The sequence below is a fragment of the Cephus cinctus genome, unplaced genomic scaffold (assembly GCF_000341935.2).
Source record: "Cephus cinctus unplaced genomic scaffold, Ccin1 Ccin1_scaffold1857, whole genome shotgun sequence".
Classification (NCBI taxonomy): Eukaryota; Metazoa; Arthropoda; class Insecta; order Hymenoptera; family Cephidae; genus Cephus; species Cephus cinctus.
The window spans coordinates 67,802-83,872 of NW_014334032.1; the positions used below are offsets into that span (position 1 = coordinate 67,802).

General features: G+C 42.5%; 1 long non-coding RNA gene across 3 annotated transcripts; it reads right to left on the minus strand.

Moving 5' to 3' along the window:
• Window positions 1-10,584: 10,584 nt before the first annotated feature.
• LOC107273893 lies at window positions 10,585-13,964 on the minus strand. Of its 3 annotated transcripts, none has more exons than XR_003061656.1 (7): window positions 13,807-13,964; window positions 13,392-13,736; window positions 12,759-12,945; window positions 12,329-12,527; window positions 12,123-12,204; window positions 11,348-11,726; window positions 10,585-11,122 (listed from the first exon to the last, which is right to left on the minus strand). It is a non-coding gene; the product is annotated as an uncharacterized LOC107273893 (long non-coding RNA). The 3 variants fall into 3 exon arrangements; XR_003061657.1 differs by having other exon boundaries at window positions 11,567-11,726; window positions 12,291-12,527; XR_003061655.1 differs by having other exon boundaries at window positions 12,291-12,527.
• Window positions 13,965-16,071: the final 2,107 nt, after the last annotated feature.

Sequence of the window (16,071 nt, forward strand, 5' to 3'; positions counted from 1 at the left end):
CGCAACCTAACCTAACCTAACCTATCCTAACCAGCCTAACCTATCCGTATCTATCTACCTGTAGACACACAAAGTCCAGGAGTTTGCCGTCCAAGTGTTACAGGGTTTACAGGTGCGCTCGACGGAGCCTGGGACCAGCATTGCTCATCCGCAGGCAGAGCACAAGCGGCGCACCTGCCGCTGCATCATTCATTGCCTTTATTTCTCGACTTGCATCGCCATCGGCAACCTGGACCAAACGTGCCATCATCTCCATCCCATCCCTTCGCCCTCATTACCATACCTATCCCCATCCTCGACATCATCCACCTCATTGGACTCGTCCCACCTCATCTCCTTGTTTCTCCTTTTGTAGCATCTTTTTTTTCTTAATTCCTCTATATCTTCCTCCCAGCCTCTTCCTTGCACGGATCACCTTGTGACTGGACCAAAACTCAGACAGCCTATACAGGGTTCGTCTTCAATTCCTATAAACATGAACCCTGCATCGTCGGCATTTTTGAAAAAAAAAGAAATTTTGTTCCAAAAAATATTTTTTATCGTAAAATTCTGATTTAATAATTTGACCGCTTATTTATTTATAAAAATCTTCGCACTGGATATCTTGTCAAGTGTCACTCTTGACTGTGGTAATTTAATTTTTTGTGGGGCAATTTTGAAATTTTATTTAGGTCAAAGGTCAAATCTATTTTATTTATATTTCTCCTTATCGCCATACTACGAAGTATACTGATAAGTTGAAAATTTCAGTTTTTTCTTACTCCGCGCAACAGGTGTCCATCGCACTGTATAAAAGTTTCACAAGTCCCGGCTAACCTGGGTATCGATTTCAAAGCTTGGTACCGACCAGCCATCCACCCAGCAGGGTGCACCGGTATCATCTTGTCATGGTACTTTGTCCGTAAGGAAAATTTACGAATAGGAACAGGTTGCGAGCCCGTTTACAGGTACACAGAACGTTAAGAGCTACTCCCATCCCTTTGCCAACTACAATGGCTTTCAGGTTCCTTAGGATTCCCGTTCTCCGGGTTCCGAACTGCAACCCCTTAATTGCAGATACGAAAGGTGGCTGACGACTTGCCTAAGGAATTTATCGACCGTCCAGCTACGGTTGTTGGAACGCAAAGTGAATATTTTGAAAAAAAAAAAATTTTCGCGATCCTCTATATCTGCTCAGAATAAATCTTATAACTGTACATAAATAATGGTATTTAAGCTCACAAAATAAAAGAATCGTGACAGCTTCCGGTTTTCGTGTAGCCACATTAATTTTGGATACGTCTCTGATTATTTTTGGAATTTAAAAGGTTATCTTGACTGTACCACGAAGATACAGTCTGACGTAAAATAAGTATCTCCTCGATGGAATAATGTCATTTAAATTCAAATTTATTATCTATATCGTGTTACGGGTGGGTATATAAAATTTTTGTTATCAAACTAGATAACACTGGAGCATAGGGGAAGCAAGTAGAACGCGAAGGAACTTATGTCATAATAAATTTCTATTAGGGTTTTTAATTATTTTTCAAACTCCGTACAAGCACGCTATCATTTCTAGGGACTTTTTGTATCTTACAAAGTCTCCGATTACTACTCGAATATTATTTACCACGGTCGGTAACGTTGCGAAACGCCCGAGCAAAGTAACAGGAACAATTCTCTTTGGAGTCTACCATTTAATTATGCGTAGCGAGTGCATTAATAGCAGTGACTGTCCTCGGGCAAAATTAAATAGGTACAGTCGGTTCGAAAACCATCGAGTAAAGCAATTCCACGTAATATACAAAGATAAAGAAGAATACGTCTAATTTTGCCGATATTGCAAAGTAGGTAAGAAATATTCAAAGGATTTTCCTGGAGAGACGAATTGTCAGTGTCAAAGAAAGTCGGAAAGAAAGTAAAATTTTCTCAGACGTTTCCTCTAAGTTTTCTATCCCCGGACAACAGGTGCATTCAAAGCGTCCGGGTATCAGTTACAAAGCGCAGTATAGTCAGCTTAGAAATGACGGGTCGAGGATCTCATCGCATCAGGGCTTATTGTCCAGCGTGGAAAATTTACGAATGGGTGTCAGGGGGGAGTCTACGGTAAGACGGGCCCCGTTCCATTTTACCGGAGTCTGATTTATGCGAGGTGTAAGGACCTCACCTGCCTGAGTCCTTGGTCCTTCGACCTCCTCGGGCCCCCGAGCGTACCACGCGAAGAATCTTTCGTCCCGACGTGGACAACGCGGCCGTTGAGGTTTAGAATGCAGGACCCTTGTCTCACCCTGGACACTTTTAACGTCTCTTTTCTCCTGGTCAGGCCCTTTTAGTAAATTTCCTTTTACACTGTTGTTTTCGTGTACTCCACAGAAATTGACACCCCACGTCTCCAGGGTACAAGGATCCCTGGGCTACGAGTAGGTACCCTCGGATGATGGTGCAAGGAGGATGACGGTGACCCTGAGTAAATTCATAAGGAAGTGGACCCTGTCCTTGTTTGAAACTTGATAAAAAAAAATACTCTACGATCATAAGCAAAGATTGCAATAACAAGAGCCAATGAGGAAGCAATGCCAAAGAACAAGGATATGACGCCCAAGGAGATCCTGGAGGACATGCTTCAGCAGAGCCCAGCATCTTCCCCACGTGGATGCCGACCGAAGGCCTAGCCTCACCATTCCAATTGGCTCCAGCATCGTTAGGGTCTGCTGATAAATCACCAGAGACCCACCCGGTACCGATCTTCCATCCAGACCAGGTCGTGTAAAAATTGGAAAAAAATTATTGATCATCGTCGCGTGTCCTCAAAATTCAGATGAACTCTCTGACACTTAACCTTTTTTTCCCTTCATTTCCAAAATCGACTTTATTACCCACCATAGACGCTCTCGAACCCCTAGAGGATGATAGAGGGTCTTCGACGTTCCCTACCATCAAGCACACCCCTCGTAGTACCTTTAAAGTGCGGTAAAAGGACACAGGTGTTATGGTCCGAGGATAGAAATGGTCCCGAGGACCCATTGCAGTCTGATCCAGGTGGTGAAGCTATTGTACCCGGTGTCACCGATATCCTAAATACACCCTCGAGCCACTATTGTCCAAGGTAACCGATACTTCCCTCTTCCAGGAAGAGGTGGTCTACCTGACCCAGAGCCTAATTACCTGAGCCGTCGCAAGGACAGGTCCCCGTCACAGTCATGTACCCAAAGGTCCCCAGGTTGCTCCTCACTGGGAACGAAATGGATATCAGGTACATAACCTCAAATATTGAATACCGATTCATCACTGGACCGGTTCGGTCCACGATGGTACAGTCCACGACCTCAAACGATACAACGATAACGTTTCGCGAACGAACAAAAGATTATTAGGTCTACCATGGGCTTCCTCGTACGCCGATTGCCTTCTGCGTATCCATATAGCCCCCGCGCATGCGCATCTGTATACAGTAATAGGCAAAACCAGCGACGCCAACGGCAACCCGATATCCCTGAGCAGAAGAAACGACGCGGCTCGTTTCTCCTCTTGGAATAAAGTGACCTGGTTGCACCAGCTGGATCACTCTGCATACAAAGTGGGCCCCGACCGTCTTGCAATCACAAATCATATGGCCGTCACAGGACGCATGTAGGAAAGACGCCCTGGCTCGCCGCACCAACGAACCCCGTAGGAGCATATACTTGTATAACGTATACAAGCACTGTCCTCGTATAATACATAAAAGCACTGTACTAGTATAATATACACGAGCACTTCACTTGTATAACATATACAAGCTATATAAAAAAAAAAAGGCTACAAGGCCCGCGACTACACAACTTCAAAATTTCACCCAAGAGATGCAACTCGGTATAACGAGCAGGCATGCCAACCCAAGCGGGCGCCTTTCATGTCCTGCGTCGTTGCGCTTCGTCACCCTTGCGTTACGGTAGTTATCGCTGCTATCTATACCCGGAGAACGCTCTTATCTTTATGCACGATGCACTTCGTGGGAAATGACCTAATGCATTTTTTTTTTGATAAATAAAAATTTTTTGTATTTATCACTTTTTTATAGACCATCTTCACGATGGAGTATATTATTTTTTTTTTTTTTTTTTTTTTTTTTAATTGGGACCCCCTGCTTCTTTGTGCTTTTTCGTGCTCTACGGGGATACTGAAGAAATAAAATGACACGACAAGCGTCAATTTTCATACAAACAGCGACGCAGTTAAAGTCCGTCTGGAGTCGGCAGGTGAGTCATTCTCAGGACTCCGCGAAGTTCGCCACTGTGGAGACAAGGCGAAACGGTAAGAACGCGAACGGGAACCCAGACGCGAATGCGAAAGCAAACTTGAGTACAGCTACGAAAGTAAATGCAAATGTCGCAGGCGAACGTTTGCGGAGGCGTTTATTATCGCCTGGCTTCGGCCCATTGCCCATACGTACGTTTGCCGGCTGCCGCTGTCATTCACGCCTTGTGTTTTTTGCCTTTCACTCGTTGCTCTCGGAAGCAAGAAAGAGGCAGGAGGAAAGAGAGAAAAAGAATAAGTGTCAAGGGTAATTTACACTGACGAGGATCGACGAGGATACGTTGAGGGTTAAAATTTTTTTTAGGCAAATTTTTTTTTTTTTTTCAAAAATATACAACCTTGTTAATAATTATTATTATCATTTGCGAGCTTATCAGGACTCAAAGTCCGGGTGATATCTTGGCGGGAATTTCGATAGCGATTCAAACTGATCGTTACTCAGAAAGGCTATCTCGCAAATGCTAATTTACAGAACAGTCCCGAGATACGAGACGAAGCTGCGGAGCGGGTCCAGGCAGTCTGTCTGTAAGTAGAGAGGCAAACATGATCTCAACGTGAAAGATCATCTTATGCTTCGCGTCCTGTGGATGCGACTTAACCTTCAATTTGATTCACGCGCGACTGCGAACGATCATCCGTGACGTTTATAGAAATCCTTATGGGTTTATTTGTCGAAAACGATCATAACATTCTGCGCGGGAGACCAGGCCTGGGATTGACCGTAAGACGAAGCTGTAAAAATACGTAAGGGGAGTCCCTGTGGATTGGGCCTTGTCAAACTGACACGGGATATTTGCCATTTATTTTTGCGAATTGTCACGTATATTTAGATTAACGACTCATATTGACTGATACGATGAGCTTAGGGGTTTATTAATTCTGCATAAATAATATTTGCAGTAGAATATATATATATATATATATATATATATATATATATATTGTGACGTCATTTTTCGATTCACGGTCACAAGGCGACTCTGGCTACCGATACAGATAACGTTCTCGATTTCTGGTTCCCTTCGGGTCGCCAGTCTGCTCAGAAGCCACGCTCTCGGGTTGATTCGTACAGTTATGTCAAGGCTCTCGTAAGATTTCGTTATTGTTTAGTTGAGGTCGAGGTGCTCGAATCTGCCGTGGGGATTCGCTAAGGAACGCTCTCGATTTGGTTTAAAGGGACGAATCGAGGGAGATGGAAGCGTTATCGGCTATAAGGGTCTCGACCAATCGGATGATCAGAATTATTAGTTGTCGAATTTGGATATTTTGTCAAAGCAGTCTGTCTCGGGGCACCGACCGAGGTGTCACGAACTGGCTCGCGCTCCCGTGCTGTCTGTTTATAGTTTTTCTAGCCGCGTTTCGATACGGTATAGCAACTTCTCGTTTGTGCGGTTCTCGCGTTGCTGTCGCGATATCCAGGAAATTCTGTGGATTTTCTGTGAGCGTTCCGGAAGTGCAGTGTTGTGCCATAGTGCAGTGCCCACCCGAGTGTCTCCTGGATGCAGTTCTCGGCCTTGACGGATCAGCTGAACCGGCTCCGGTGAGTGCTACCGATTTATTAATTGGTGGAGGGATTTCGATTTCACAGCTCCGATTCGTTCAGCTACGTTCTCGACCAATTGCTCTCAGTATCGCGCACTATTTGCCTGACTCTTATTACGTAACCCTCCGCTCCCGTTCGTGCATCCAGTTGCGTTTGTTGATTTTACGCGTCCCCAAAGATCTGCAGGATTCGTTAGGTTGTCGCCTCTTATAACAGATTCCGTCAGAGCTCTCGTTTTGGCGGAGTTGGGCCTGTTTCACGCCAACTCCCAGTTCCCGGTGAGAAAAGAATTGACTAGCGCCCGCCTGGCTTGCGGATGCATAAGCAAAAGTTACACGGCCGAAGGTAACGTAGGTTAGGTCTCGGATTTTGTTTACTATCGGTATCGAGTTAAGAAAAATACGTAACAACATATACAAAACTTTATTTGCGCTCGTCAATATCCCATAGTACGAACATGCCTTAAGGCGGGTTTACCAAATAAAAGTAGAAATAATTTTCGTAATTAATATCCAAAAAAATTACTGTGCGTCAAAAATAAATTATATACAGTAAATTTTCAATGGCGTTTAATTACAGACGACCTCGTTGGGTACCCTGACTAAATGTGTCTGTCATTCTTGAAAATGACTGTACCGTACCGTTATACAAAGTTCCAATAAAATTCAAATCAATCTCGTACATTCTTTTACAAGTATTCAAAAATCCGTCATCAATCAATTTCGTCAATGACCCAAGTAGCAGCTCGATGACATCTGTTTTCACCGAGCATTTAAAGAGGGACGTCGAGGTATTTTCAAAAAAAAAAAAAAAAATTTTTTCTCATAGGCATCCGACAAACCGCAAAATCACGTTCGGCCATTATTGAATCAAGTATGATTGACGGGGTCACGTGATACAATGTGATTCGAGGTTATACAGGGTGTCTAAGAAGTAAGCAACAAAGACCGCACGCGGTGGTCACAGTATCTTGGTATACCACCGTATTAATTTAATACACCCATAAGTTTCCCATAGGAAACGTGCCGGCCAGTGTCGCAGCCTGAGTATAAACCAGGCATTATCGTCGCCTTTCATGGAAACACGATAGCCCATTCCAATGTCTTTAGGATTGTGAGAGTGAAAGATCGTGAGGCTGTGCGGCCAGTAGAAAGATTACGAGGCGCGACATCTGGCGCCAGACGCACATGCGTCTCTTGGTTAGTATACGTATATGGACATATATATATATATATATATACTGTAAAAGAGCGAGACGCATGCTGGGATTGGGCCTCAAGTCCCATGCTGGACGATTGGCAGGAGCGTGCACGCCTACACGCGCGTCGCGACGACCGAGTAGCGGTGCTCAATTTACTTTGGGTCGAAATTATTTATGGTTATACAATGACCTATGACCCTAATCCTCTTGACGCCGCGAGTCTTGAGAATTAATCTATTTCTATAGAAACTTAAACGGGGACCCCCATTACCACGTGACGATGGGACCTCGAGGACCCCCGTGAGCGACGCCAATCAACCCGATGAGATTAGGCAATTTGCATACGATATTGGATGTTTGAAAAATTCATTAAACTTTACATGAGAAAATATTCAAATTCAATTATATACATAATTTTAATTAATGTATATATATAGTTTATATATATAGTATAAATATATATATATATATATATTTTATATGGATATTGGTTTGGGTCAATACGCGAAGAAGCACTGTCAACTTTTCGTCGTTTACGAAAACCACAGCGCTTGAGCCTTGCGAGACGCTGGTTGACCTGGAGTAAAAAAATTTTACGATTTTTTCAAAATTTTTTTTTCGCCATTATTATTATTTTTTATTAACGACCTTGTCGAAGATATATATGTTTCTCAGGGTCTTGTCACGTATTTTGGATGCTAACGTTACTTGGTCCATCTGGATCCACGGAGATGTGGATACTCTGGTATAGTTATGGGCGTCGCATATGGCAGACGTCCAAAATCAGGCGTCGCTTGCGATTCCGCAGAGTCTCGAGTCTTCAAGGTAAAATCTTCGTGGCTTCCGGTTTACTTTAATCACGAAATCCGGCATCGTTTTACATCTCCCACGTATATGGACTTGGTCCGGGTATCGGCAGCAGCTGTTCTACCGATGACGTCACCCGGGTACAACGTTTCGAAAATTAAATAAATTCTAACGGATTATCTGACTTTCGATTGGTCCTATACCACGGTATGACTTTCACCTCCTCTTTTGGATTTGAATTTTTTTTTTTTTTTTTTGGTGTGTGTGTGTGATATTTTCTATTCAATTCATGATTCTTTGTTGTTATCAATTACGCGGTCATTTTTCATACCCAAGTCAGTCTTTAATGACTTTTGATGAATTTACTAATTCGCCACACGGTACGTGGTTCTGTTACGAGGCGGCCAATAAGACACGCGTGCTTAGTGTGTACGGTTCCGAAGCACAAGTCGTCATTGCTTATCCATGTAATTCGTAAAGGCACATTCACAATGCGAATACCTTGGGTACGTAGCCGCCTAGCCAATTCCACGAGATTATATGCTGTACTGTATATAATGTACGTGTATATATATATATATATATATACGAATTTCAAACGGGGAAGCCACCTTGTCCTGCAAAGAATCAAATCGGGGACTCGATTCTATTTAAGTTTCGAGACGGATGAATTTTTGTGGAAGCCGGGCGTCGCGACGCCGTCGTATCGCAGGCTTAAACGTTCTTTCGCCTTGCTTGGCGACACAGCCAACATGCGCGAGTATCAGCTTGGCGTCGCGACGCTCTTGAGTGACTTGTAAAAAAAAATTTTTTTTAAATTTTTCCATAAAAATCCAAAAAATTTTTGTAATTTTTGAAACTGTATACATAATCAAAATGATGTATCGAGAGACATTCTATACAGGGTAGTAGTAAAAAAAATGTTAATAAGTATTTAGCATCTCGTTTGTTTAGTCTCGTCCGATACTCAAAGCCGTCGCGACGCCTCGCGCTACCTTCGTTCAGCTATATATAATGAAACTCGGTCCATTTCCATTCCACCCGCGGAACACCTGCACGTATTTGTCTGTGCAGGAGGTGCGGGGACGCTGGGTCTTAGGAACGTCGGGACGCCGACGTCGTGGTGCGTCTCAACAAAACAAGGACGCATCGCACGACGCCGCGGCGCCGACGTCCAGCTGGCATCCCCGTCACCTCGAAACGGCCTCGGAGACAGGGGGGGGGGACAATTCCCTCTCACCCCTTATACATATACCGAAAATTCCACGGATTCCAATCTACTTTCTAATTAATCCCAATTTCCTATCACGCTACAATTCATAATCACACTACAATTTCGTATCTCGTAAACACGCATCCGTGAAGAAAAAGTTGTATGAAAAAAAGGAAATTATTCCCACCATGCATGTCGGCCCGTCTCGTTGCGACTTTCGTGCATCGTGCAACATACCGCTCGTGCCTGCAGCCTGTCTCAGCCCTGAGGCGCCTTAAATTAATGCGTTCGAAATAGCCGCGATTACTGAAATCCAAGTAGCCACTCTAATAGACTGACTAACCGCTACCGCGATACACTGAGGAATAATGTCGGTCAGCAGGACCCAAAAGAAGATTTGGACTGGAATGTACATACTTGGTGAATGTGAATGTGTCAAAAAAAAAATTTATTCTACAAATTCCCTATATATCCCTAGACGGTAGAAATTCCAGGATTATCATTGGTACCTAGGAGCATAACCTCTTACAGGAGTACCAACGGCATAATGATGAAGAACTAGGTAGATAGATTTTTTTCATTATATAAACTCCTCGTACATAACCTATTCGTGCCGTTACCCAGTGTATCGTAAAGCAGTGCCGATTCTCTCATAAGAAATTCTCTTTTAAAGTTTCGGTCAACAGTCCGAAATGCTTCGGTAAGTGCGTACAGCTGTGGCTCCTCCGTAAGTCTTTTCATTGTCCGTCCGTCTGTTTATGATCTGTATACTCGGCGCTGGTTCATTGACGTGTTGGTTGTATAGGAAGATATCGGAGAATCCGGATATTTTCGTTGGGCGCTCTCATGTATTTTTGTGAAACGTTCTAATTCCGTAGACACGTGGCCGGGGAAACAGATGCGCCTACCCGCTACGTATAAATATATCGTGACTACTCGTTAACTTCGTAACGGTCCCGTCTCGTTCGATGTGTCGCTTCTCGTTCTGCCTTCGCGATGCCGCTTCTGCCTTGGCCCCGCGATATATAAAGTTACCAGCGTCGCGGCGCCTTGCCGCCCGTACATTCTAGCTATTTGGATCGTCATGCGAGCATACACGTATTCTTGATCTCCGAGAACGCGAAGACACGTATGTCATATGTGGAAGGGTGATTACAATTTTTTTAAAAATTCCAAAAAAATATCTTACGTAAAATTATAATAGAAAGATTGATTAACGTATTGAGGTAATAATAATTTTTGAGAAAAAAAATTTTTTTTTTTACTTTACAACTTTGCTATTGAGCAATGTGTGGCGTAGGCACGGAGGATGTTTACTTGAGCTCAAAACTTCCTGATTAGTCATTCATTACGTCTGACTGCCTGCCTTTACTTCCGGTCGCGCCTGCCACGATATTAACATACGTTTCTATGCCCGTCGACGTCACGACTCTGTCGTACGGACTAGGCAGCATCTTTGTGTATTCCGGTTCTTTTTTTTCTTTTTTGAAAGGTGGTACTTTATAGGATTTTTTAAATCTAATCAGCTGCTGATGTCTGTTATTAATATTTGACTATTTATTTTTATTGATCTTTATAATCATCTGTCAAATTGCGTTCAGTGGGTCTTGTTTTGCACTGGTTCAAAGAAATTGGTTATAAGCGGTGAATAGAAAAATTGCCATAGAAAATTCTTAAAAAATGTCTGTAAAATCTGGAACAATATGAATGTATGCTAAGACGAATGGAACGGTAGGCCGGGATACGTTTCGGTGGGTGAGTCAGCTCGTTGAGATTTCATGCGTGCCATATGTAACGTGACTCGTGACTTTATTCATGAACTGTAGCAACGCGTAAAACATGACGGCACGGGTACCAACATAAGCACTTAGTCGCTGGCGTAGTGCACTCGTGAGAAATTCAAATTCCTACGCGCATAACAGCGTGGAATAGATTGCTTTATTAGAGTTTGATTGTTTTTTTCCAAATTCCACTTCGCCGTCCGACGTGATTTTAGGAATTTTTTCACTGCTTCAGTTTTATGCTTCCGTATTATCCAGTTGATAAGGGCCAAGGTCGATTATCATTTCGATATTTTATGCTGTTGATAAAAAAAAAATTTGTTATATTCACAAGGATGCTGTGTGGATATTGAAATTGTCCGTGGGTTGCCATGGAAATGTGAACAAGGTGGTTACAGCGTATTGTATGTATAGGTAATGGGGGTGGTAAGGTCAAGGGTCAAGCTAATACGTGGAACCCATGGAATATTTTCTGAATTAATCGAAGCGAATCGAACCACTGACAATCCTGCGTATGATAATACCTTTGGCGAATGGCAAGCGTGCTACGTATTGCAATGTAATTCTTATGTGCAATTTATACTGGTATTGATGTATTTTGAAAATGGAGCAAACATTTTTTTATACCTTCAATACCAATGCTAAATCCAAGTTCGATAAAGGACTGTCACTTTTTTTTTTTACTAAAAATGAAATGTATCCCATCCTGGAATGTTAATATACTCATAGCCAAGTGAAACGACCTGGTTACATTGCAATACGATTTGTCCCGTCTCCATCTGCCTCCCGTACTATGCAATTCCTCTTGCGTGCAAGTGCAAACCACGTGACAGCCAATGTACGTGGCGCCAGTGCAGTATACAAGTCAGCAGTACAATCCGGAATGCAGCGCTCAGCCAAAAACTGTCAAAATAAAGGAAGCTACAGTGCATCATAAATAAATCATAAAGAACAGCAACAATAACTTCACATGCAACTCCATGAGAATTAACATGAAGATCGCATCGACAATATGTTGCCAATACTTTCATGCTCACTCTTAGGAATTGGACAAAAATCAGTGACAAGGTCAAGTTTTAAAAAAAAAGTTGATTTTGCTTTAAACCTGCCGTTTCTCATACAAACAGCACTGCAGAGCTATTGCGTACAAGGCTATCCACAAATATACTTGGTCTACTAGTACAAGGGTAATACTTATTTCAGTATTGGTTATTTTTCAAGTGGAACAACACAAATTTTTACCTTCCTTAAAAAACTTTACCAGTCAATGATCATATAATTGTACATAAGAATATATACCTGGTATACAATCCAATCAGACATAAGTTTCTTCCAAGCAATATATATATATATGTATATGCAATCCGTCCACCACCTTCACCTGCAATTTATATTATTATATTTACATAAATTCCCATAATGCAACATAGCCATACAAGTCCTACTGTAATTTCTCTATACACATACCTATCTCACAATACAAGTCTCAGAACAGTCTGACTTACTTGCTGGCCTCACTGCTTGCGCAGACCGAAAGCAGAGGCTGACCTCGCGCGAAGTCATCGAGGTCAACGCTCCGTGAAACAATTTATTTTGAGCATTTCCGTAAGTATTATTAGCAGTCGGTTAAATCGTCTGACAATACTTCACGAGGGTGGAGGAGCAGGGGGTGAGGCCTGGTACGGGAAAATCCATCGGTATGCGCTAAAATCAGATCATCAAGTTAATAACTGTAACAGGTACTCGTATCATTGATAATGAGGACATTTTTTTTTAAATGTCAATTAAAAAAATATACACAGTAAACAGGATGCATTTGGTTTATTGGACCCCGCACGAAGTGATTGCCAACAATTTTTTGTATACTTTAGATAACGTAGCACACGTTGATATATTATATTGAATAGTATATGTCAGGATGCTAAAAATACTAACCTTATCTGAAAGTAACGATGCGCCTACGTATATGGTTCGACGCTACTGCTGGCGCCAGTGAAACTACATATGCCGTGATTCATATATGCTGCATACTGGAACCTTATGCCAACTCACATATTCCATGACTATTATACGTATGGATTACTAGAATACATATGTAACTGAGTAGGTAGCATATATATACCTAAGGTAGAAAACACACGATTCATTATATTAAAGTTTAATGTAGTGCCTAGTAGTACGTAGTGGGTTGTACGGCCATAACAGACCAATGTGGTTAATGCAATTCAGTCACGTAGTCCTAGGTATACAATGGCGCCCGGTTGGTATGTATATAGTACCTGCATTTACTACACATGAAAATCAAGTCTAGCGATCTTACCGATTATTTAACTTTATCAATTCACACTGTGCACGATCGATTTACAATAACACTGGTCGTCATCAGAATTTCGAGTTCTTACGTGTTAATTTTTGTCCATTAATAATGGCGAATGATGTTAATTGAGATTTTCGTGAGTCACGTGGTTTTTTAAAGAAATTTTGTAAATATTTTTGCTTAATGATTGAATACAGCTTTTTTAAGGTAACAGGCTATATTGTGTATTGATATAGTATATATAGACGTACGGAAGCTCGTGAGGTGGTTGGTCATGAGATGAAGGAACACCTATGCAATTATCATCTGTCATCCTATTGGCACGTAGAGTTCACGTGACAAATATTTTGCATCGCCAGTGGCCTTAGGTGTGCATCTTGCTGGCTTTGAAGTTGTGGAATGAAGAAGCAGGTGATTTCCGCGAGCTGTTTGGCTTAGTCGACCTATCAAGGAACCGAGCTACTCGTGGATGAGGGTCAGGTGTGCTGCAATAGCCATGAAAGTAAAGCAACTTCGTGGCAACGTAGACTGGATAGTACAGTGCCTAGTTTGATTATCGAAGCCATCAAAGTGCTGCGAACGCATCCACTCGCCACCTGTATGGAATAAATAACGTGAGTTTTCGCTATGACAGTTGTAGGTTAGAAGCGGTTATTTTTAACTTACTCAGAATAGCAGACTCGGTATACCAAAGAATTCTCATCGGTACTTTTGCATTTGACGACGGAACTCAAGCTCGTTGACAGTTATCGAATTACAAACGTAGTTTTCATGTCCATAAGGTAGCCATGTGGCTATGTTATGTTATTACTGTCGCCGCGTAGTATCGGACGGTGCGCATGCGCGGCGCGCATGGCTGTCACCCACAAAAGTCCCTAGGGACAACAGCACGTAATTTCGCCATTATGTCAAATTGTATACGACCGTACAAGACCCTATGGAATTTTTGTCTTTATGGACAGTGACAGTGCATAGGACCCCGTACACAAAATAATCCCAATGGACGCCAGGGATTTCCTTCTCGTGCCTGTAATTCTGCCCATGGGGACAGGGCCTTGTGTAGCCTCCACAAGTAAAGGTACTGTGTTATTAGTGCTCAAGTACGTAGGTGCCAGTGCGGTAATAAAAGTGTTATAACTAATTCCATGAATATAGAAAGAGTTGAAAGGAGCATGCGACCTCAGGTTACATATACACGTGTCCGCGTATGGTGTCCCATATGCGATGAAGCCTGCAATTTATGCCCTGACCGAAAGCCGACCTAATTTAATATTGCATACAGCCAGGGCCGTATATTTTATGCTAAGAAGTGAATTGACAAAGTGCATCCTGTGCGTCTATACCTGCCACGCGCTATCTTACTATACGTTTATGGGCCTATAGTTATACAAACGTCAGGACGAAGTATAAGTAGGCAGGCGCGAGTAATTATTTTTTCGGCAGCCATTTGTCGATTTATCCTCAGGGCCTCGTCTCAATTCGCGATCATTAACATCTTTATCTGACGATCTACGCTAAAGGGGCGGCCCGCGCCAGCCCCCAACACGTCAGGTGCAAGTGCAGGGCCGATAGTATACCGCTTGGGATGTGTTTTATACCTGGGGGAAATACGGGCCCATTCCTTTTACGCGCGCAGCCCTGGGCGCCCGTGTGCGTACGCGAGCACGCGCCGGAACCGGAAGCTGGGCGAGCACGCGAGCAGCGCGCGCACATCGTAACCCTTGTGTTGGATGCCGCTGCACAGGAAATTAGGGGGGAAACACTTTATGCCATCAGGTGAAGTCAGCACGCTTATGGTTTGTGCCTGCACTGGTAATTGACAATTTCTATGGCGGCGCCGACTGTTAAAATTATTATAACGATACGTTAGAATCAAAATGGCGTCTATTATATTAGAAATCGTCTATGGACATTACAAATCATCCCTAAAACGTAATTTTTATATTTTACCTGTTTTTACGAATAACGTTATAGTTATAAAAAAGCTTTTTTTTTAAATTTTCATGTATCTGCTTCTTCGTGTTTTTTTTTTTACTACGTTAGTTCACGCTTCCCCATGATATTGTCCAAACTCATCGTCGATACCAGAAGCCCATGGAAACACCTGTAAGCTTAATAAACGGTAGGTTCTGCTTATTATTAAGGTGTCGGCCTTTGATGACTTGGACGACCGTCTCATTACGTTATATTACACCGCGATGGTGGATTCAACAAGAGCCTACAGGTGTTATCTTTAATTTCTTCGAGGTAGCTATATATCCTTCCGAGCATTCAACGTTACAAGGTGCCTCGCCGCACTGCAAAGTGCAGCCGCGATCCGATCGGTTGCACTTATTTAACGGCTGCGTACCTACGGCTCTTTTACATCGCAGATCGATACAAGCGGGTCATTATTGGGGACTTGCAATTATCATTTAATGACAACGTTACCGAACGTTGCCAACTTCAGACGGGAGTTTAGCGAAAGATCGATATCGCGTTTCTCACTAAGACTCGACACTTTCCAACTTCCTGCTATAAATACTCGTATGAAATGGAAAAAGTTTTTACCATAGAAATTTTTTTTTTTCAAAATTCACAAAAATGACGACTGGTCGAAAAGAAACTGTAGCTGCTGAAATATCGTATCTGGAAATTTGATAAAAATTTTGAAAAAAAAAATTTTGAAAAATGTAAATAAATCTTTTTCATTTCTCCTCTTACGTCTCGCTCGTTGAAGTAATTGGAAAAAAAAAACTGACGGGTCAAAAAAACATGACTGACGACCCAATCACGGGGTGGCAAGTTTGAAACAAGACATACTTAAGTGGCACTATTAACACGTCATTTCTCGTCAGCGCGGTAGCCAGATTCTGACACGATAAAGATCAAAAGGAAGACACATTAGCCCGGAAGGGTTGTGTGGCATGATCTACAATCCCCGCTACAACG